General features: G+C 44.5%; 1 long non-coding RNA gene across 1 annotated transcript in view; it reads left to right on the forward strand.

Annotated features, from left to right (window-relative positions):
* Nucleotides 1–851: 851 nt before the first annotated feature.
* LOC144764014 (uncharacterized) overlaps nucleotides 852–23,405 on the forward strand; it is a 47,354-nt gene continuing 24,800 nt past the window's right edge. Inside the window, exon 1 of the long non-coding RNA XR_013596295.1 lies at nucleotides 852–968. This is a non-coding gene — a long non-coding RNA (uncharacterized LOC144764014). The remainder of the gene's footprint in view (nucleotides 969–23,405) is intronic.

A 23,405-nucleotide genomic window follows, 5' to 3' on the forward strand; every position in this document is an offset into this window, starting at 1 on the left:
CAGGAACAAACATAAAGTCTGCTCCCAGCTGGTGGCAGTTTTCAAAATGCTCCCACCAGCTGGGAGAGGACTTTTGATCTGTTTGTCTGTGTGCATTGATAATGGCAGGGAAACAAATCAAAATATTGTTCTGCTTGTAGGGAGAAGCATTAGTAGCTTCTTTCTCTGGGCGGGAGCAATGCCGGCTCCTGCTGCATGCGAGGAGCGGGCTGGGACTGAAAGGGCACTGGGGCTTTCACAGCGGCCCCCAACATGTGTATGATACGTACCCTGGGTGGGCACCAGGGCATCCACCTTTAATAGTGTGGGCCCCTGGAAGGATGGCGTCCCTGGGACCGGAAAAGAGTCTGGGAGTGGGGGCTGTATAACCCCCGTCCTCTTTAATTTTAGTAGGGACCCTAAAAATGGGGTCCCAAGGGCTCACAAGGCAGCTACAACATCTACCATTTGTTTCCACCTGTTATCATTTGGCTATAGGGTGCCACCTAAAGCAAGGTGTGACATTAGTGGATTTGGCTGTGCTTAGAAAAAAAGTGTTGTTTATCCAGTTCCTGTCTTGTTACTCTCCTTTTATATGCACTTTGAGGTGATCAGTTTCATGTGACTCAATCAACTGGGCTAAATCTTGGCCATGGTTTTGGGATCTCATCTGCAAAGTCAACAGTCTAGGCAAACTAGAATGAAGCCGGACTCAAATGTAGAAGTAAATAGTAATGATTCAGTTGAGAAATCTTCTGTCAGCAGTTCTGATACATACCTTCAAGGGGGCCAGGCCACCTCCTTCCAGTTAACATAGACTGTGTTTGCCTATAAATCTGAGCCTCCCACTCACTGGGCTTCAGATACAGGTCTGGGCTCCAAGATGAAGAGAGGCAATAACTACCTTTGCCTGGCACTTTTGCCTCTTTGCATGTGGCTACTTTGGGAAGTGGATAGCTATTCAGTCTGTGATGACCCAAAAACAGCAGGTAAATAGTATTTCCTTTCTTATGACTCTATACCAGGACCAGTACCTCTTGGCTTGACCCCTGGCCTCTTGGCCTTTTCGTATACATCTGTTTATGCACTGACTCTATACTATCTTTGCTCACTCTTCTCTCCCCTCCCTGTACACCCCACTCTTAATGTTACATATATCTCTCCCAACCCTTGTATCCTTACCTGATTCCAGTAATCCAGTTTAGTAACCCCAGGATTCTGGACCCAGACCCCCCCCTGCCTTGAATGTACCCAGTTCATTGGGCTTCCAGTTCTACCAGTCTAACCATTAACCACATTTTCGGTAACAAAATATACCCTTCCGACCTGGATCCTGTTAATCTACCATAACTCTCATGATGAATCTGTGTTTATTAGTAGTAGTAAAAGCTTTTATTCGACACTTTGTCATAAAGCCAACACACATATAATACACATATTACACATATTTGTCGTTAAAAATTAGTTACAATAGATAAAACAAATGTTCGTAGTGTGCAAAAATACAGGTAGGTGCAAGATACAATTGTAAGATAATTCATTGAGTATATAAAAAAAAGGAATATACATACCAGGGTTTTTTACTAGAGCATTAAAGTATTAAGAACAGTTATATACAATTATAAATAGTTAAAAGCCAGAAGATAAAATCATTTTTTTCTATGTTAACATTCCAAGTCTTTTCCTGATTATGCAAACGCTGTGGAGGTACCTACTCAAACCAAATACAATCAACCTGCTATTCGAGGATCTGAGTATACGCTCTGCCTCTTTGCATGAACGTGTCCCCAGGTTTTTGCAAAGGGGTATAATCCATTTTTTCCGAGTTGATACGTATAACGGGCAAAAAAAGAGAATATGTGCTTCATCTTCTTTTAGTTTAAGGTCACAAGAAGTACAATATGGATCTTTACTTGCTTTTCCCCACCTACAAGTGGTTGCATTAATCTGTAAAACCCCATACCTAAATTGGAGGTAAACAGATTTAGCCAAGGGTGGCTCGATTTCGTCCATAAAATGTTCGAATGAGGGGTGATCCTTAAATTGCAAGAATCTGTGCGTTAGTGTACCAGTAACACGTTCGTATACATGTGTATTTACATAATTCCAGTAAGCGGATTTTACTTGATTCTTATAGATATTTGGCGAGATGATAGATGTGGTTGGTGTTTCCCAAAAGTGCGATAGACCTATTTCTTTGAACCAGTAAGATACATGTCTCAGCCACTTAATTGAGTTGAAGGAGTCCAGCTCCCTAACTTCCATTAAGCCTGCTCTATAGTCAGCAAGTTCCGGGGTAGACCATAATCTCACCCAATAAAGCAATGGTCGCATCCAGCATAAGAGGTCTGTGCGCTTTATGTTAATGTCTAAATAGACCGGCACTAAGGGTGTTCTTACAGGCATATTCAACTACTAGGAGTCAAGAGGGGCAGAAAGGACTGGATCGCCCTCCACTCAATCCAACACTAATCAAAAAATGACCCAGTCCTCAAGGCAACACAGAAATAAGTAAGGCTGTAAACAGTTCTAGATCGTCCAAAGAGCACTCTAATTATATCTCTATTCATAGAGATTATAACACTGTTTCAGGCTGTTGCCAACGTTAAAAAATGAGCCCATCTCTGATAAACAGAAAACCGTCCAACACAGTACAGACATTCACTAGAGGGACAACATTTAGGAAAAAGGTGTGAATAGCTAGATGACACGTGAGCGATATAATTAGAGTGCTCTTTGGACGATCTAGAACTGTTTACAGCCTTACTTATTTCTGTGTTGCCTTGAGGACTGGGTCATTTTTTGATTAGTGTTCTTACAGGCAGTCTTAGTACACGTCTAAAAAACATATTTTCATCAGCCTCAAATGTTTTTTTAGAATGAGGCCCCCAGATCTCAGCCCCATACAAGGCAGCAGATTGTGCTTTTGCTTTGAACACTTCAATCGCAGGAGTTATGGCTTTAGATGTACTCCCACCATGAATCTTTAAAATGGGTAGTGAATTCTGTTTAAGTGTTAACCTGCTTTTGTCTAGTTGATTTGTCCATGACATTCTGCTGTCCAGCCTGATACCCAGATAATCAAAAGAATCTACGTATTCAAGTTTGGTATTATTTAGGGCCAGATTTTTCTTAAATGATTTGGAGGGATTGATTGCCATGTATTTAGTTTTAGATGAGTTAATTTCTAACCCCTTCATCTCACAATAACTATTAAATTTATTTATTAGATTTTGCAGGCCTTTGGGAGTTTGGGATATTAGGATGGTGTCATCCGCAAATAGTAGTGCTGTGACTGCCTCATTACACAGTTTAGGAGAATCGTGGTTGTATTGGGCTAGATAGTGGGGAATATCGTTTACAAACAGCGAAAAGAGGGTTGGGGCCAGTACACACCCTTGTCTCACCCCCCTTTTCACTGGGATGGGTCGGGTAAGTTCTCTGTTTCTTCCCCACCTTACTTTAGCAAAGTTATCAGTATGCAATTTTATAAGATTAACCAACAATTCATCCGGGACACCCATCTTCTTTAAACATTCCCATAATAAGTGGCGGGGAACAAGATCAAACGCTGAGCGTAGGTCCATGAATGCAACATATATGCTACACTTTTTTATCTTAACATATTTCCAGCATATACACATGAATCTGTACACTTGATCCACAGTGCTAGTCTTGGATCTGAAACCAGCTTGGAATTTACAGAAGGTTTCAGATTCTTCAATCCATATTAAAAGCCGATTTAAAATATGTCTGGCAAACATTTTTTGTAAAATGTCAATTAAACTAATTGGTCTGTAATTACCCGGGTTGTAGCGATCCCCTTTTTTAAAAATGGTTACTATTTCGGCCCCTTTCCACGTTTCAGGGATCGGGGTTCCTAGTAGAATTGAATTACACAGATAATTTATGTAAGGGCACCATACCTCGATGTTATGGGTAAATAAATCACCAGGTAATTTGTCCGGACCTGGAGCTTTTCCCGCCTTTATTGCTTTTACTGCACATAGAGTTTCTTTAGTGCTAAATTGCACAGGATTAATACACTCGGTACAAGACCCGGGGTCGTTGTATTCGGCGGGAGGCCCTGCTTGATCATACAAGACCACAAAGTGATCAAACCAGACCTTTTCGTCCAAGAAGAAATCCCTATTGGAACTACCTGTTTTGTTGTTTTTGGCTATTAGATTCCAGAAAGTACATTGGTCGTGTCTTTTAGCAGCACTCAAGAGGTCTTCCCAGATTCGCTCATCCCATTCCCTTTTTGCATTTTGCATAAGGTTTTTATATGCTTTTCTGCATTCTCTAACCCTCGGCTGGTCTTTGGACTTCACGGCAATAATTAAATCAGTTTTGGCTAGATGACACTGTTTGTTGTACCATGGTGTCTCTAGTTCCAATTGCCTATTTATGTTAACTTTTTTGTTTGTACAGCTTTTACTCAGGAGCGGAGTTAGTGATTCCACTAGGTGATAGTGCATTTTCAGGACCTCATGGGATCCCAACCTTAAATTTCCGTATTGGGGGATGATATCTGAGAAAATGCTGTAAATTCCCAAGAGTGTTTCTTCTTTTGCTAAGATATGAGGCCATTTAATTGCCTTCCTATTATTAGAGACGACAACCTCTGCTACCCCACTCTCACTTTCCATCCTGCTATCATGGTCCAAAAAAGGGTCGGATAATAGCCCTAACTGTAAGGGAAAGTGGTCACTCTCTGGTCTATCCACGACCTTAAGGGCCGACAGTAAGTGCCAGAGATTAGTTGAAATTAGTATGAAATCTATCAAGGATTTAGACAACCCTTTGCTAAAGGTGTGGTTAGCCGGTTTATCCGGGTCTAATCGACCATTACATGCCCGCAATCCATGGGATACAGTCAATTCATATATCTGCATAGCAGCCACTGTACATTTTGCATACTTTGCATTATCTAAGGGGGGGATGTCGAGTGCTCTATCTTCGTTTTCCAATAATTTTTCGAGCCCCTTTATGGGCTCGAACTGACAATTGAAATCCCCACCTATGTATATTTTGGATTCAGGTTCTAAGTTGACTAGATAGGTGCTAAGCTGTTCAATAACCATTGATAACTTATTTTTTGGGGAAGGTCTATTATAGACATTTATCATATAAACATCTCCCAAGTTTCTAGTGGTTAACTTGACGCCAAGTAAATCATTGGAAGCAAAATACAGGGGTGATACAACAACATCCAGGGATATACTTATCCAGATTGTTAGACCCCCAGAGGGTCTACCTCTTACAGATGCGGTTGCCCCCTTAAAGAACGTCTTAAAACCAAGTCTGTGTACAATGTTAGTAGCCCATGTTTCCTGCAAGAGTATAATTTCGTGCTCCTCCATAAAGGAGCTCCAATTTCTATCGCTCAGATTTCTGGACAGCCCTGCGATGTTCCATGACAGTATCTTTAAGACTTGGTTGGGCTTGCAAGGTTCTTGGTTGGTTGGGTGGCTTGTGGACAAGGGTTCGTCCTCGTTGGAATCGACCAGGGGTGCATGTACAGGCACCTGGTTCCAATGAACTTTACTGAACAATAATGATGCTGGTGGACCGTTACCCTCAGTACTACCATCAGCGATTGGAACTAGTCCTTGTTGGTCAGATGCTTTTCTTCCGGGTATTTTCTCTGTTTGCTTTAGCATGGGATTATCATTCCCAACATGCTGTTCCTCATTGAAAGAGTTAGTAGTCGTGTTTTTAGGTGCAACTTCCTCGTTTTTTTGTCATTGGCCCCACCATGACCAGTTGTTGTCCAATCCCGGATTTATCGGAGTTGTTCTTCCAATTGGGGTCGGGGGGGTCAAAGAAGGAATATTTATTGGCCAACAGACCTGGCTGTTGTGGTACTCTGCTATCTAGCTTCCGTTGCATTGGGTAAAAATAACTAAGATCGCAGGTCCCAATTCCTCGGTTGTTACTTCGCGGCTGTTGACTATATACAAGCTGGGCAACAGAAGGATCTTTAAAGTTGACCAGTATACAATCCCCTTCAATGTCTTTTGATCTTGTTCCCACCCAACTGACTCTTCGGACTTGGATAACTTGGCAGTTGACTGTGTAGGGTAGGGGTCTGTTTTCCTTCAGCCAGTATAGGGTCTTATTTTTTAGTTCGTTGTAAGACTCCCTTTTGTTGGGTTTCAGTGGTGGAACCCCTGTGAGAACTACCACGTACGGTTGGCACCCTGGTGGAAGATGAGCGTTGGGGACCCTTTTGGGCATTTTGAAAATCAGTGCTACAGACAGATGTTTGTGCTTTGCTGTTGTTACTGGTGCCTGTGGGTACCATTCCATTAGTTGATTTAGTGGGTACCCTAGTTTCTACAGTGATAGTATTTGATGGTTGTTTTGTTTTGCGTGATGCTGGCTTAGGTGGAACAGCCAGTCGAGATCTATCACTGGTTAATGGGTCTATCCGTGACTCCGTGCTCTGTCCTCCCAGTACAGTGTTAGGTCTGCTTAAATCCACTGCACTATCTTGCTTGGCTTGACAAGGTGGATGGACTGGTTTGGTTATTGTTGGGCTTTTCTCAGGTCTTACTGTTTCTTGTCCAATCTTTGTATTAAGTTTTATCAGCGTTTTTAGGGCAAAGAAATTATCCAGGGACGTTTGTTCTGTGTTTATTCGTTTCAGGCAATGCTTTGGGGAAAGCAGTGGGGGTGATAGCACTTTCCTGAATGTTGCATTTGATTTCCCCATTCCTTGCGCAGAGGCTGGCAAACAGTTAAAATGAAAAAGGTAAAGATGGGAACGTTTATTTTCAAAATAGTATAAAAACAAACTTTAAGGCAGTAGATATCAAAGACAGTTCGCTGTGATTGGCAGGAACCATTTGTTTGCTGCCTCATATTCATTACTGTGCTCTGTCAGCCTGGCTTGGAAGTGGAGGCAGAACTGTCACAAGATTGGGGAACAGTAAACAGGGAGAGCCCTCAAGAATTAAACAACGGTGAGTAACTTACTAGGTAGCAGGGCGGCTGCACAAGAGATCATGAGCTCAGAAAGCCGGGAGCAGGAACTGTGATCCAGACACACCACAGTAACCCTCCTCGAATCAGTGCCAGGACATAAAGGTACATCCTTGCTATTTATTTTTAAATGGGTATAACGCTGGTTGGTTTCGTCACTCCATAAGTATTTGCAATGTATTAAGATCAGGGAAATCAGTTATTTATATAAAATGTGTTTTGCCAAAAATCACATAGTTCCTCACAGGTGGGGAAGTAGCCTTAGAAATCAAGGCTGTTGGTTGTCTTTTAAGCAACAGCGTCAGTATACCCACATCTCTGTGTAAGGGCCAGTAAGCACAGATAACTGCGTCAGCAGGTGGTACCCTTCCATGTAGCGGAGGCAGTATTCAAAGCGCTATTTGTTAACTTACATAGAGTTCCATTTCCTCTGGGGTATCTTTTTGTAGTTATCTGTATAATCTGGTATGTGCATCCAGGTGTTTGTCTGTGTGTAAAGCACACAATGTTCCATTGTCAGAATGCTGTACCGCTGTACTGAGGCACACATATCTGATGTGGATACATCTACTAGGCACCTAGGTACAGATAGCTGCTGAGTTAGCACATATCCGATGCAGATACATCTACCAGGCGCCTATGTACAGGCAGCTTCGGGGTTAGCACATATCTGATGGGAATACATCTGCTATACGCTTAGGTGCAGGCAGCTGTGGAGTTAGCACATATCTGATGCGGATACATCTGCTAGGCACGTAGGAACAGGCAACTTCGGGGCTAGCACATATATGATGTGGATACATCTGCTAGGTGCCTAGGTACAGATAGCTGCTGGGTTCGCACATATCTGATGCAGCTGCATCTGCTAGGCACCTAGGTACAGGCAACTTCAGGGTTAGCACATACCTGATGCAGATACATCTGAAAGGTGCCTAGGTACAGGTAGCTGCTGGGTTAGCACATATCTGATGTGGATACATCTGCTAGGTGCCTAGGAACAAGCAACTTTGGGGTTAGCACATATCTGATGCAAATACATCTGCTAGGTGCCTAGGTACAGGTAGCTACTGGTTTAGCACATATCTGATGCGGATACATCTGCTAGGCACCTAGATACAGGCAACTTCGGGGTTAGCACATATCTGATGCGGATACATCTGCTAGGTGCCTAGGTACAGGTAGCGTCGGGGTTAGTACATAGCTGACGTTGATACATCTGCTAGGTGCCTAGGTACAAGTAGGTGCTGGGTTTGCACATATCTGATCCGGATACTTCTGCTAGGCGCCTAGGTACAAGCAACTTTAGGTTAGCACATTTCTGATGCAGATGCATCTGCTAGGTGCCTAGGTACAGGTAGCTGCTGGGCTAGCACATATCTGATGTGGCTACATCTGCTAGGTGCCTATGTACAGGTCGCTTTGGGCTTAGCACAAATCTGATGTGGATACATCTGCTAGGTGCCTAGGTAAATGTACCTGCTCGGTTAGCACATATCTGATGTGGATAGATCTGCTAAGCACCTAGGTACAGGCAACTTCAGGATTAGCGCATATCTAATGTAGATACATATGGTTGGCGCCTAGGTACAGGCAGCTTCGGGGTTAGCACATATCTAATGCAGATACATCTGATCGGTGCCTAGGTACAGATAGCTGCTGGGTTTGCAAATATCTGATGCGGAAACATCTGGTAGGTGCCTAGGTACAGGTAGCTGCTGGGTTAGCACATATCTGAAGTGGATACATCTGAAAGGGAACAGAGATACAGGCAGCTTCGGTGTTAGCACATATCTGATGCGGATAAATCTGCTAGGCACCTAGGTACAGGTAGCTGCTGGTTTAGACCATATCTGATGCAGAGACATCTGATAGGCGCCTAGGTACAGGTAGCTGCTGGTTTAGACCATATCTGATGCAGAGACATCTGATAGGCGCCTAGGTACAGGTAGCTGCTGGTTTAGACCATATCTGATGCAGAGACATCTGATAGGCGCCTAGGTACAGGTAGCTGCTGTGGTAGCTCATATCTGATGCAGATACATCTGCTAGGCTCCTAGGTACAGGCAGCTTCGGGGTTAGCACATATCTGATGCAGATACATCTGCTTGGTGCCTAAATACAGGCAACTTCAGGGTTAGCACATATCTGATGCGGATACATCTGCTAGGCACCTGGGTTCAGGCAACTTCGGGGTTAGCACATATTTGATGTGGATACATCTGCTAGGCGCCTAGGTACAGCTAGATGCTGGGTTAGCACATATCTGATGTGGATACAACTGCTAGGCGCCTAGGTACAGGTAGCTGCAGGGTTAGCACATATCTGATGCATATATATCTGCTAGGCGCCTAAGTACAGGCAGCTTTGGAGTTAGCACATATCTGATGCGGATACATCTGCTAGGTGCCTCGATACAGGTAGCTTCAGGGTTAGCACACATCTAATGTGGATACATCTGCTAGGTGCCAAGATATACCAGCTTCGGGGGTAGCACACATCTGAGCCAGATACATCTGCTAGGTTCCTAGGAACCACCAGCTACAGGGTAGCACACATCTGATGTAGATAGATCTGCTAGGCGCATAGATACAGCCAGCTTCGGGGGTAGCACACATCTTGGAAGTCAGCAAGGTATTCCTGACTTACCTGGAGAGGCTGTAGATTTATGAGACAACCCAGCGTGCTCTGAGAGCCGCGCTCCCTACCTCAGTACATGGTCACAGATTGAGGCATGGACCCAGACTGGCACGTGGTCTCCGTAAGCCTCCCGGGTCCCACAGCTGAGGTAATATTCAGGTTAAAGAGCCGTTCAATGATGAGCCTGATAAGTTCAGAGGATGGTTTGGTGCGACTGATGTATTTTGCAAATAAGGGTGCAGCAATAGAGATAGGGTACGTCATGCTTGTTGTACCAGAGGAAAGCGTGGCCGAAGCCAGATGATGAGGGAGGGGGTCATTGCATCGCCAACCTGTTCTACACATTTTTTTAAAAATGACACCGAAGTCAACGTGAAAATGCTAAATTAAACTCAAGTAGTGTTTTTAAACAAAGCACAGTGCATGACTATTTTAGCAAAGTTGCTATGATAAAGGAATATAAATATATTCGTAAGAAGCTTCCAGTATGTAGAAAGAAGGGGCTCACTTTTGAGTTTTCTGTTGCACAGAGTAGCGAGGAGTTGAACTGAGCACAGATCCTGGGGACAGATATCTGCTCAGCTCTCTGCACGCCACCTGCTCAGCAGTCATTCCTATGCCCGACTTGTATAAAACGGACAAAGAAAAAGAAGTTAAGGAGCTCAGTCTACAGTGTTTAAAGCACTATGGGCCAGATGTAGGTAAAAGCAGTTTAGCGAGTCCTTAATAGCGATTTTTAGCAAATCGCTATTAAGGACTTGCAAAATGCTATGTAGGTAGGAATTGCAATATATGGCTTACCATTCATTCCTATAGGCCAGGAGGCCCATAGGAATGAATCGGAATTGCAAGCGCAATTTCAAGGGTGCAAGGGTTCCAGAAGGACACCCTGTTGCACCCCTGAATTGTGCATGTATGCACATGTGGGGCACATACATCCCCTAATGGCATGTATGTGTGCCACATGGCAAAAGAGCTTTTTCCAAAGTAAATCTCAACTTTCCACCAACTTCAAGCTGGTGGTAATTTGCAATTCCTTAAGGCATTGTCGCAATTTGTGATGCCTACTAGCATAGCATTTAGGGAACGGCAAATTGTGATTCTCTAAATGCTTGCGCACGATATGAAATTGCAATTTTTGCGATTCCTTATTTTGCAAGTAGGTATTTTTCTCCCTATATAGCACACAGCTAAATTACGATTGCAAATGTTGATATTCTGCGAATTTCAGCTTTTGCGATCGCTATTTCGCTTGCTACATCTGTCCTTATGTTTCTTGAAGTAACTGAGCACTAGCGAAACCTATTTACATTGCAGATCAGAAGCAAACATATTGGGGTAGTCAGATGCTTTGGGTTGACTTGACTGTAGAGATATTTCTGAGAAAGGGTCCTCCCATCTCCTGTTGGTCACTGTTAAATGTAAGACTTCAATAAGGTGACCCGTTCTTCTGGGGGTCATTATCATACTCAGATGAAGTGGCACTTGTATCAACTCCTCCCAGACAGTGATGTCCAGCAGTGAGAGAGCTCCAACTGAGGGTCAGAGCTCAACAGGTGGGTGTCATGAAGGGGTGAAGTCTAACGGAGGACATGAGCCCTGCTAGTTGGCATCAGGTGGGCTGATCTCTAATAGATCACGAGCTCTCCTCATGATTATCAGGGAGAGATAAACTATTTGTTCTTTTATGTGGTAAGCGTGACATACACTGATAGGTTTCCTAATGTTAAATCTTAGACTGGTGGGAATAATAGCAGAGACACACTATCTACAAGCGGTTGCTTGAACAGCCAGGTCTTCAGTGCGCGTCTGTAAGTTAGCAAACTGAGCTCAGCTCTGAGAGTAGGGGGCAATTTGTTCTGTAGTTTTGGGGCAGACACAGCAATGAATATACCTTCAAGCAGCTTAAAAGTAAAGAACGGGTCTCGCCTACAAAACTTTAAGTTTCTTGGAGAAGGATTTAAACTGAATCCTTTGGCCGATAAGAACCCAGTGCAATTTGTGGAATAAAGTCTGACCAGACGTGCGCCTAGAAACCTTCAAGATCACTCATCATTTGTGTGATAGGAAAGCACATCTCAGAATTCTGATTTGAAACAAGAAAACTCACAGAAGATTTCTGGTTTGATGGACACAGGACCCTGGCAGTCTTTATACCACGCCTCCTTGCTGCTGCGGAAGGTGTGGGCAATAACCCACTTCAGTAGGGCTCCAGGTACCAAGCCACAGATCAGATGGTACCAAGCCACAGATCAGATGGTACCAAGCCACAGATCAGATGGTACCAAGCCACAGATCAGATGGTACCAAGCCACAGATCAGAGGTACCAAGCCACAGATCAGAGGTACCAAGCCACAGATCAGAGGTACCAAGCCACAGATCAGAGGTACCAAGCCACAGATCAGAGGTACCAAGCCACAGATCAGAGGTACCAAGCCACAGATTGGATGGTATCAAACCACAGATCAGATGGTACCAAGCCACAGATCAGAGGTACCAAGCCACAGATCAGAGGTACCAAGCCACAGATCAGATGGTACCAAGCCACAGATCAGATGGTATCAAGCCACAGATCATATGGTACCAAGCCACAGCTCAGATGGTACCAAGCCACAGATCAGATGGTACCAAGCCACAGATCAGAGGTACCAAGCCACAGATCAGATGGTACCAAGCCACAGATCAGATGGTACCAAGCCACAGATCAGATGGTACCAAGCCACAGATCAGAGGTACCAAGCCACAGATCAGATGGTACCAAGCCACAGATCAGATGGTACCAAGCCACAAATCTGATTTCATGTTACCAAACAAATCCTTAATATTCTCCAGAATCAGCTGTAAGCGGTTACTTGCCATGTAGGACTTTCATGTGAATCTATTTTATCAAGACAAATCAAAATCGATGTGCTTTCAGTATGCATATAACATATAAATCCCATTTTATTTGACGCCTTCGTGAATGGTGCCACAAAATATTAAAAAGATGTATGGGGAGGGTCAAGGAAGTTGCTAGTTTCACTGGTAGAAAAGGCTGCAGCCAATCACACTCTTTGCCTTCCAGACCTGCTGCTACACAGCTTAATAAGGTGGAATGGGCAACCATATCAAGTGTGGTGGCGAGGTCCAGCAGAACCAACGCATGATCTGGATCTAGTCTTAGACCCTCCAGGATTCCAGATTCCACATCCCGCCTGAGGGCTGCTGGTTAGGATTTTGTAAATGTATCATGTCTTTAATTTATTTTTGAGCCGGATGGAAGAAACACAATTGAAGGACAATTTATATGCTTGTTCTGATCTGATCTAACCTGTCTACTAAGTGCAGTTGCTTATTTGAATGTAGTAATCTTCTCCTGTACAAGAAATGTGTTATTTGCTTAATTTTAGAAGGGCATGGATCTAATGTGGAGCTCTCTTCAATAATTTATGTGAAGCAATAGTGGCTCAGAACTCCTTCTTAGACAAAAGAGCAAAAAATGACAGACATGTTTTTTTCTCTTCAATTTCTCAGCAACCAGCGGAAAGGGCAACTTGTTAATTTCCTGACCGATATTGCAAATTTTAATTGTGCAAGTGGTAATTAATTATAGAATAATTGGGAAGGTATTCATCTTGGGATACTTGTGACATATGTGACTGTTGTTCCTCGATAGACAAAAAGTCCTTCTGTATATACAGAGGAGTCTGCCCCACACCTACAGATGCTGCAAAGAATCTCGGAATAATTATCGACCCCGATCTCTCAATGGCACAGCAGGTCAATAGAACAGTCGCTACCTGTTGGGGCATTATTAAAATTCCTCGAAAAATTAAGCACTATTTGTCCCCGCAGGCTCGCAAGCAGGTCGTCGTTGCATTGGTTGCTTCGCGACTTGACTATTGTAATGCTCTTTATGCTGGTGCTAATAAAGGTCTTATGCAGCGCCTACAGACAGTCCAGAACGCGTCGGCCAAATTTGTACTGGATGCTCCTAGACTATCCTCCACCACGGCTGCTAGGAAAACCCTACACTGGCTCCCTATTGAGTCCAGAATTGCCTTCAAGACGCTCCGTGTGACCTATGGGGCGCTTACCGGTAATGGGGCTGAGGGCGTGAGGAAACTGCTGCACCCATATGTACCGGAGAGAGCCCTCCGTTCCTCAACCAAGAGTCTGTTGGTGGTCGTAGAACTAAATGGGTTGGGAAGGCGTTTTCAACAGTAGCCCCAAATTGTGGAATAGCCTTCCTTTCGAAATCAAATCCCAATTGTCGGTCCAGAACTTTCGGAAAGCCCTAAAAACATGGTTATTCTCTAAGGCGTATCCGTAGTGCTGGTTACCTGGTCATTTTGATTTCTTTTTTAGGCGCCTTGATGCCTCCGGGCTTAGTAGCGCATTATAAGACTCATTTCATTTCATTTCACACTTAGGAGCAGATTTATGAAGATTTTGACGCAAGGCAGCGCAGCAAGTCACCTTGGTGAGCTGCCTAACCTGACAGGGAAAAGGCAGGAATGTGCTGTATTTACCCAAGACCATGCATTCCTGTCCTTTCACCTGCTCTGGCACCCTTTTGTCAGACTAACGGCAATGCAGGCACCATAGTTCAAGAGTGCATGCGATGCATGGAGGATTGTTTTTGTGCAGGAAGGGACTATCCTGGGAGGCCTTTTCCTCTTTATATGTCTGCTTTATAAGGCTACATAAGAAAAAAATTACCTATGCCTCTAGTGACTTCACAACACTTATTCATATGAAGTAAGATGAACGCAAACTAATACGTTTACCTTAGCAGTAATTTCTGCATTTTATTTCATTATTTTTTTTAAATTACAATTTCTAACAAAAGAAACAAAAAGAACACATAGTTAACTAAACACAATACCGCATTAGTACTTACACAGTGAAAATGAACAACATGAAAATGTGTTTTGATATACAATTACAAATAAACTCATAATAATCAAACATCAATACAAACGAATGAAATGTCACAAAGAACAATCAATATATACACAATACGAAATACAAAGTTGTCATACAAAATGATAAATTAGACAACTAACTCCCATATATTTAGGATAAATCGATTCCTCTGAAATATCAGGGACATAAGGGGGTGTATTTGCAATATTTAACCAAGGAGTTGAGTTCCTTTGTCTACAAGGCAGCACACATACAAAGAGGAGATACATCATGTTTCTCCTCAATACGCCTAACCTTGGGGAGGCGTAGGATTTTGGCGAATACCCAGGTTTACCAGGGCCTGTAAATCTGGGAATGCATAAAAAACCAGGGGGGTTGCGTGGGAACACCCAAGCAATGCCCATGAACCGTCTTCCTAGTGCAGAGTATGGCAACATTGTGATTTGCGCTGCTTTGCTTTACTCCATATTAAGCCATTCAAAGCCACGCAAAGTGACTTTGAGTGGCTTAAAAAATCCGGCTTACTGGTTTTGCCACGCATTAACCACATTGCGGGGTGCAAGCATATGGCAAAACCCTAATAAATGTGGCCCTAATTTTGGAGCAATAGGATTATCTGGCCAAAAACATAAACAAATGTATAGTCTGCTGTGACTATTCTACATTTACTTTAGCAGCATCATAATTATTTCTTCTCCATTCTCTTCTTAAAAGTTATAGTTTTTGTCTTTGCTCAAATTAATTAATGTGAAAACTATGGCAACAGGTTATGATGTTTTAAACCCTGTTTAATAACCCGAGGACAGGCATGCCATCTCCATCCATTCGCCATTTAGAGAAAGCGGCACATTGAAGCTCAACAGTAATCTGACACAGAGAAGACTTACTCAAGGTCTGAACCAATCCTGGGACTCAACCTTACCCCATTCTTGTAAGCACACTCACAATTATTAGGGGCAGCTTCTTGACTTTGGTCCGGGGAGAATGGTGTGCAAGCTAAGCATAAGATATATATGACCAAACGTGCTCCAGTGTATGACCTTTGAAGTGTAAAGGCTCATTATATAATTGATTTAAATTTAGGAATGTGATTAACTAAGAGAACATGCTATCCTCGCCTCCTCTCTGAGGGTTGTGTTTCGTTTGATTATTAAAATCTCAGTTACCAAAAAATAAGAGAATCTGGTGATAAAGACACCATAACTTCGGTAAAATCCAAGGGGAAAGACAAAAAATGAGATGGATGGTGACAGTGGCGTAACAATTACAATCATATAAGCGCTTTGGATAGAACGAACATGCCAACTTTTAGACACCACAGTGCTATAAGCTACACTAAACCTGCAAACTGCAACAATATTTTAGGAACTGGGGGTAGGTTTACAAGCCCCTTGCAACACTTTTACGCCACCATTGCATCACTTTTGTGATGCAGCGGCATCGTAAACAATGATGCATGTTGCAACACAGTTACAACATGACGCATCTAGGGAGATTTGTCACGTTATAAATACCTGAGCTACATTATACCTTCATCAGGTATAATGTATGCAGGGTGGGCGTTCTGACTTAAGAAGAGCTCGTAAAAGTGACGCCACTGCATCAAAAACTTACGCCTGCTTGAAGCAGGTGTAAGGAGTGACACAACTCCGGAAATGCATTGCCTCTACACCAACAGATGCGTCACACATCTGTCAATCCTTGCACCACTGTGCACTGCATCGTAAATGCGACGCATCCATGGCGGTGCAAGGTTTTGTTTGCAATGCAAATTAACTGACGCATCTCCGCTAATATGCAGAGATGTGTCAGTTCTTGTAAGTCTGCCCTGAAATCGTTTCACTGTGTACCTACAAGCAAAGCTCCAAGGAATAATAACTTCAGTGGGTAATATTTTTTAAGAGTCTTGCAGGAATTTCTTGCAGCATGGCCAGGAATGTGTACAACTGGCATGAGCTGTAAATCTAGCAAAATTCACAAGCACACCGCAACCACAGGGATGACAAGGGGTATCATATGATGCACCCAGCTCCCACCAAAACAGCTCGCTGGAGAAGTGAGAGTGCAGCAGGCTTTCAACAGCATCCCTACAGCTGTGGAGGTCAGTACTGGCAGAGCGAGTTCACATCCACAAGTTGTGTGTTCCAGGGCTGCCTCTATAAGGTCCCTCATGACCACTATTATAGATGGTATTGTTGGTGGTAAACTCATCTTGTTAGGTCGAGCGTAGCGAACCGACCTCGTGTATACTTTTAGTATACTTTTAGTATTTGTAAAGGGGGGGGATGCACGCGGTGGGACTGGGAGGTGCCCGCGCTTCCAGTCTCGGATGTCGGATTTGACCTCGTGAGCGCGCATGTGTGCGAGCGCGACTCTGCCATGCACTTAGGAAAACGAAACCTAAGAGCCGCGCGACGTGAGCTGTCTACGGTAGAAGCTCACGCGCGCGGCTCTTAGGTTTCGTTTTCACTGGTTTGTTTTCCTGCATAGAGAGCGCAGCCCCGCCGATAAGAGAACATTGCTGGCGCCTCTGTCACCTTCTCCAGCTCCCCCGGGTACTTACAGAAGGCATGAGAGAAGCGAGGGGTGACAGAGCGAGAGACAGAGGGGAAAGGAGCGGACTGACACGTTTCCCAGGGCTGTCTTGGGTTCCCAGTCCTGCCCTCGTCATCATGTTCGCCGTCTCGCCATCAGCCCTCTCCCTCCCAGACACTCGAACCCGCGCCGCCCCGGCTGACCGCTTCCGACAGCCTCTTGTTCAGCCCTCTCTGAAGGCCCGGTTCCCACGACTGCCGGGTCCCTAAAAAGGAACCGCAACCGAGTCAGGAGACGATGCGCCCTGGACTTAGCGTAAAGGGAACAGGAAGTGAGGAGCGAGCCACAGTCTGCCTCTAGTCCGCATAGCGCCATGAGGCAACTCTAAGCACCCGTCTTAGAGCCGAAGCGGGAAACAGACTACGGAAGCTGCACAGGTAATTTGTTAAAAAAATAGTTTTAAGAAGCCGGCTGTTTATATTATAACAGTGTATACCACACAGATGAGCCCCAAACACGGCGAAAGGTGCCCGTGACTCTAAGTGACATTTATTCTGAGTGTTTGGTACGAATAGTGGATATTTAAAAGTAGGCGCTTCTAGTGAGCCCGTTCATGCACCAGCCTTGGTTCTGTGGCAACATTCCTTCCTAGGATGCGGTAGATGAGGTGTGTGTGGATAATCACAGCTGACTCGTTTGTCTAGCGCTCAAACTTGTTACAAGCAGCCAGGCGCTAACGATGCATGCACTTACGACCTCCGAGTGCACAAACTAGTTTGTCGCGGCTGCCGCCTAGAATGTAAACTGATGTTCACTTTCGGAAGTTGTGGCTCCTCGTGTTTGGTGTAATTACAGCGGCTTGAAGCCTTAGTCCTGATTCCCTCTCATGCCTTTCTGTCTCCCTTGTCGGTTCATTTTTTTTTATTCCCTCTTTTTTCCCGTCACTGTTTTCCTATATTTTTCTTCTTCCCCCTACTTTCTCGCTCTTCTGTCTTCTCTCTTTTGCTCTGCTGTCAAACTCCGAATGTGAAAAATTACTCTTGCCTACGAAAATGAGAACCGGCAACCATGGGACAAGTTGAGCCCTGGGGCTGGGGCTTTCCTTCCCTGTAGTCAGAGGAGTTTTTGAGGAACTGGAGAGTCTCTCGAGGTGACAATACCTTTAATAAATCAATCTTGCAGAGAGAAAGGTTATTTGGGGTTATGTTATTGGCATTTGTGTAGCGCCCAGTCTGCTATTGTTATGGCTTCGAAGCGCTTACCATTGTCCGAGGATCACTCTGAACGGTTTTCCATAACACCGCATGGAAGATGCATGCTCAGTAGTGCCACCAGGTGAATGTATCAACTACATAAGATGTGTTCAGTGTGCCTGGTGTGTGATGGGCGAGGCCAGAGGGCTGTACCCTGTCTCTTACACGTCTTCCAGGATGGCCCACACGCCCGCTGCCCTACAGGGGTGCAGGGCTGTCAGGAATGTGGCTTTAGCGACTGCTGATGGGCGCTGTTATAAATAAATAGAGGCAGACTGAAGCACCTCGAAGTGTGTTGGGAGTTCTGCCTTTGTGTTCTGTTGAATGATAGATCGTTGCCTGTCTCGATGAAGAGAGCGGCTGAGAGTGCAGCGATACATACATGCAGGCCACTGGAATTATGCGGCAGTCGAGGAGCAAATGATGTGGCAGGTTTGACTATTGCGGCAAGAAACGACATTTCATGTGATGTAATGCCACACATTTTGGACTAGTATTATTATATTATTTTGGGAATTTTTACACACGGTAACAGTACCTGGGCAAAGGATTCACCTCATTAGTACCACTTCGGCAGAACAACAATAACGTCTCTCTTATAAATGTCACAAAAAAATGTTAATATTTCACTTCTGTTCTTGGATTTTCGTGAAAATACAACACATATTGCATTGCAAATGCTATAGGTGTCACATTTGTGAAAGTTAAAACTATTGGCATTGTAAATGACAAAGCTATTACTTTAGCTATTACTATAGCTATGTTCACAACCAACACATAAATAAAAAAAATGTCATTCGCAATACCAATGGCTCAAACTTTCCTAATGCGAGACCTATTGCATTGCAAATGCTTGTTTTTGATATTGCTTCTGACAATGATTCTGGTAATATTTTGGCTGTTTATGCGATGAAATGTCAAATAAGTTCTACATCTGCCACCATTTTATTCAATTCACAGTGCGGCCCGGTACCTGCGGCTATCATGGACCTACATGTCGAATGATGCATATGCCAGCTTACTGCAACTGCGATGGTCAATGTCCAGGAGCACAGAAGTGCTGTCAGATGAGTTGCAATGTCAGCTGCACAGATCTCGTGGTGCAAGGTACAGTATCATGTGGACATTACACACTGTATCACATTAAACTACACTAGTCCTCCAAGTCACGAGTCCTCAGAAGGGCTGGGCCAGTCTGTAAAAAACAAAACATAATGACTGCAAGTGGTTCATTAGCAGATATAACATGATAAGTTAAATAGGTAAACTACAAAAATCAATAGTTGAAAGAATTTTTAGGACACCTCCATACCTGTGAGACTTTGAAATATGGGCTACTTAGCTGTTGAAAAAACATAACCCTGAATATGTCAGTGGCACATTGGAGGGAAAGTGCTCACCAAGCAATGGGAGATTTTTATCCCAGAGAACACATCCATTCCTGTCCAGGAGGTATTTGAGGCTGGCTTTCGAAGGGCTTCTGAGACCAAGAGCCTTTTAATGAGTTTGGTGGTCCTCCTATTGGCCTGCCACTACCACACTGAAAGGAGGACTGCCAAGCGTGTGGTGCACCAACCTGCTGGGTTACGAATGCAATCAAATGCGGGTGGGCGGTGCAGCGGTGGTCAGTTAGGCTCATAGGAGAGCTTAACATTCAGACTGCCGCCGTGAGAGCGCCGACTGCGCATTACTGCATGGTGTGGCATGCATGCCTCACCTTGCAGGAACTGGGGTGCAATTATAGGGGGGAATCAGTGATGTCATCAGTGATGTCACTGACCTTGTCATGAGTGATGTACTATGTGAGGTCATAAGTAGTGCATTGCGGGGGTGCATGTATAACTGCTGAATTTCTCTGGTTTTGTACAAGTGAAACTTGAGCCTAACTATAAAGTCACTATAATCTTTGATTTTTTTGTGAAGATCTATGGATTGTTAACTAGTAGTCGCATTTGCAGAGTGGTGGAGAAAGAGGGCTGGGCTTCAGACCAGCAATCAGGAATCCCGCTATGTAGGATTTGCAGGAGGTACCAGGAGGGCTTCTTGGGCCCCAAGGACTAAAGTGGACTTCATACCCAACCAATAGTGCACCACGAGCCGTGTTTGCAGAGTGGTCGAGAAAGTGGGCTTAGCCTCCGAAGACCTCTTAGCAATCCCACTATGTGGGACTTATTGGAGGAAACCAGAGGGTTAATTGCCCCCTAAGGGCATCCTTGGAGGCCAACTACCCCTCCTGTTACCTCCAGTAAGTCCCACACAGCAGGATTGCTAAGACCTGATAGGAGGCCTAGCCTCCTTCCTCTACCACTCTGCAAATTTACCTCCTGGTGCACTACTAGTATGGGGTTGAAGTCCCCTTGGCTATTGAGGGTCCTTGGTGACCAACTAGCCCTCCTGTTATCTGCAGTAAGACCCACACAGGTAGATTGCAGAGAGGTCATCAGAGCCCACACACCCTTTCTCCACCATTTATTTATTTTTATTTATGCCATTTGTAGAGCGCGCTGTAACACTGCGGGCATCCTGGCGCTGAGAGAAAGGTTCAACGGAAAGCAGTCAGCCGTGAGAGCATGAGGAGGGTGTATCGACAGGAGTCTATTACTATTGCCCCTGGGGGATTATACCCTCGGAAAGAGACACTCGACAAAAGCACCCCTTGGAGCACTACTCATTGGGGAGAGAAGTCCACTTTAGTCCTGAGGCCCTCAGGAGGCAGGGGGACCACATCCCTCAATCAGTAGGGTGCTGAGAGTCACATTTGCAAAATGATGGAGAAAGGGGGCTTGGCCTTGGACCACCTCACAGCAATCCCACTGTGTGCGGCTAACTGGAGGTAACAGGAGGTCTTCTTTGCCACTAAGGACCCTCTGAAGCCAAGGTGACTTCATTCCCCAAAACAGGAGCGTGCCGGAGCCGCCTTTGCAGAGCAGTGGAGAAAGGGGATGGGCCTCCGGCGAGTTGCCAGCTTTTTCTTTCTTTCATTTTTTATGTTTTAAGAAGGGGGGCACATGGCCCAATTTCCCTGGGCCATTTTCGGACCCGGGAACCCCATCTCCCAGGTCTGCCCTTTTTTTATTATTATTTTTTTTTAAAGAATGGGGGGCCGTGTTGCCCCTCTTCCCTGGGCTGATTGCGGCCCCTGGACCCCATTCCCTGGAGCCAGGCCCTTTCTTTTTTTTAAATGAGGAGAGTCCTAGGGACCCCCATCCCCTGGGGCCAGGCCTAAAGGCCCCCGCAGTCCCTGCCAGCTCCTAGCCCCCTGCGGAAGTCGGCATTGCTTTTGCACACAGGGAGCTGCTGGCATGCAGCTCCCTGTGTGTAAATGCAAAGTGCTTTGCTTTGAGCACAATAGAGCAAAATGCCCTCACTTGCTGGGGATCCTTTACTATGTGATGGCGGGAGCTGCACCCTGGGACATTGCAGCGGTCCCCAGGGCCATGTAGGACTCCTGGAAGGGGCTGGGGGCTGCAACAGACCCCCTTAATTTTTGCAGTTGTGTCACAGGGAGGTGTCATTCCCCGGGGGCTGCGGGGAAAAAAAAAAGGAGAGGTGGAGGTCCCCGGGGCAGGTCCTCCCCCGCATTACTTAAGATAAAAGAAACTGTGTGCCCCTGGTACGTGTAGTCCCCAGGAAGGGTGGCCAGCGAGGCCCTCTCCCCACATAAATGCAATAAGCCCCAAAGGAGGTGGCGGTTCCTGTGGCTGTAAGCGGGCCCAGTGTGCCGGCTTACATTCAAATAAAAAATGCCCATGGAAGGTGGCGATCCACAGGGCCTTTTCTAGCCGGAGGAGAGGGGCCACATGTGCCCCCCTCCTATATTAATCACATGCCCCCGGGACCTGGCCCACCCAGGAGTTATTCTAAAGCAAGCACTGGAGCCCCTCTTTATTTATTTTGCAGCAGATTTGTAGATATACTCGTGAGTCCATGGCAACATTAAAAAAACAATACTTTTTACACTAATTTGGGTCCCTGCTCTTTTTCTTTATTTTTTTAATTTTTCTGGGACTTGGCTTCAAACCGAGTCCCAAACGATTTCCAACACTTCCTGGTTGAAGTGTTGGCAGCCAATCAAATTTTAGTAGGCTCCACTGCAAGGATTCACATCCCCAGATATCTATATTTTTTAAAGTTAGATATCTGAAAAAGTACTGAACGGATTTACACCATATCACAAAAAGCACGCTTCCTGGACCAACATCTGGCTTTCTGCCAAATTTAGTATGATTCCGTTCAGCAGTTGTAGCTCTAGCCATGTTCAAAAAGGGAAAAATACCTATAGACTTAACATGGCTAAAACGTGTTTTGCACCCTGCTTTTTTCTCAACCCCCGCTTGACAGATCACATGCAAACTATAAGCACAGCAGTCGAACCAAAAAGAAGAAGTTTGGGGAAACTTTTGTAGAGATTCGTTAAGCGGCGCCAAAGTTATTGACAAACCTAAAATTGCTTTTCCTATGGAAACTTTGGTCCTAACTATAAATACCATATATATATATATTAAAGCTTACATACTAATTGTATCAATCAATTGTGCATATCATCAAATCACTTATCCCAACATATTGTTGAGTGTACCTTGCTATAGAAATACACATAATGTTTGTAGCAGGTTCTTGTAAAGATAGGAGAGCAGGTCTGTAAGATTTAAAATTGCTGGCGAAGAACAATCAGGGTATGAACCTTTTCCTAGGTACATTATAAAAGCAACACAATACGATAAGATATATGGTGCATTGTGTGGAACAATTATCACAGGGACAAGGAGGTAACTCCTTGTGTCCACAGGCCCTTTCCAGGAAGGTCACCAGAACATGCACTATATTAAATCTAAATCTCTTGATAGACAATTGAAAACTATTAAGACCTGGCTCAATTCAACTGGTGAAAGAGATTGCTTTGTAAGTTCACACAGTAGAATTATTTACCTATTTTGTTCAATCTGGCCTCACTGCATTTATCACTCTCTTGCTCAGGTTTGCGGAAGATTTTAGTTTTCTTGATAAACTCAAAAACTTCTTTTACATACTTGAGCCAAGGGATATGATGGCTGTGGTCCAGACCTAGGCAGTCCCTCGGGCTATTTGGTTTCCTCTTTAGA

This window comes from Lissotriton helveticus, chromosome 6, assembly GCF_964261635.1.
Source record: "Lissotriton helveticus chromosome 6, aLisHel1.1, whole genome shotgun sequence".
NCBI classification, from domain to species: Eukaryota; Metazoa; Chordata; class Amphibia; order Caudata; family Salamandridae; genus Lissotriton; species Lissotriton helveticus.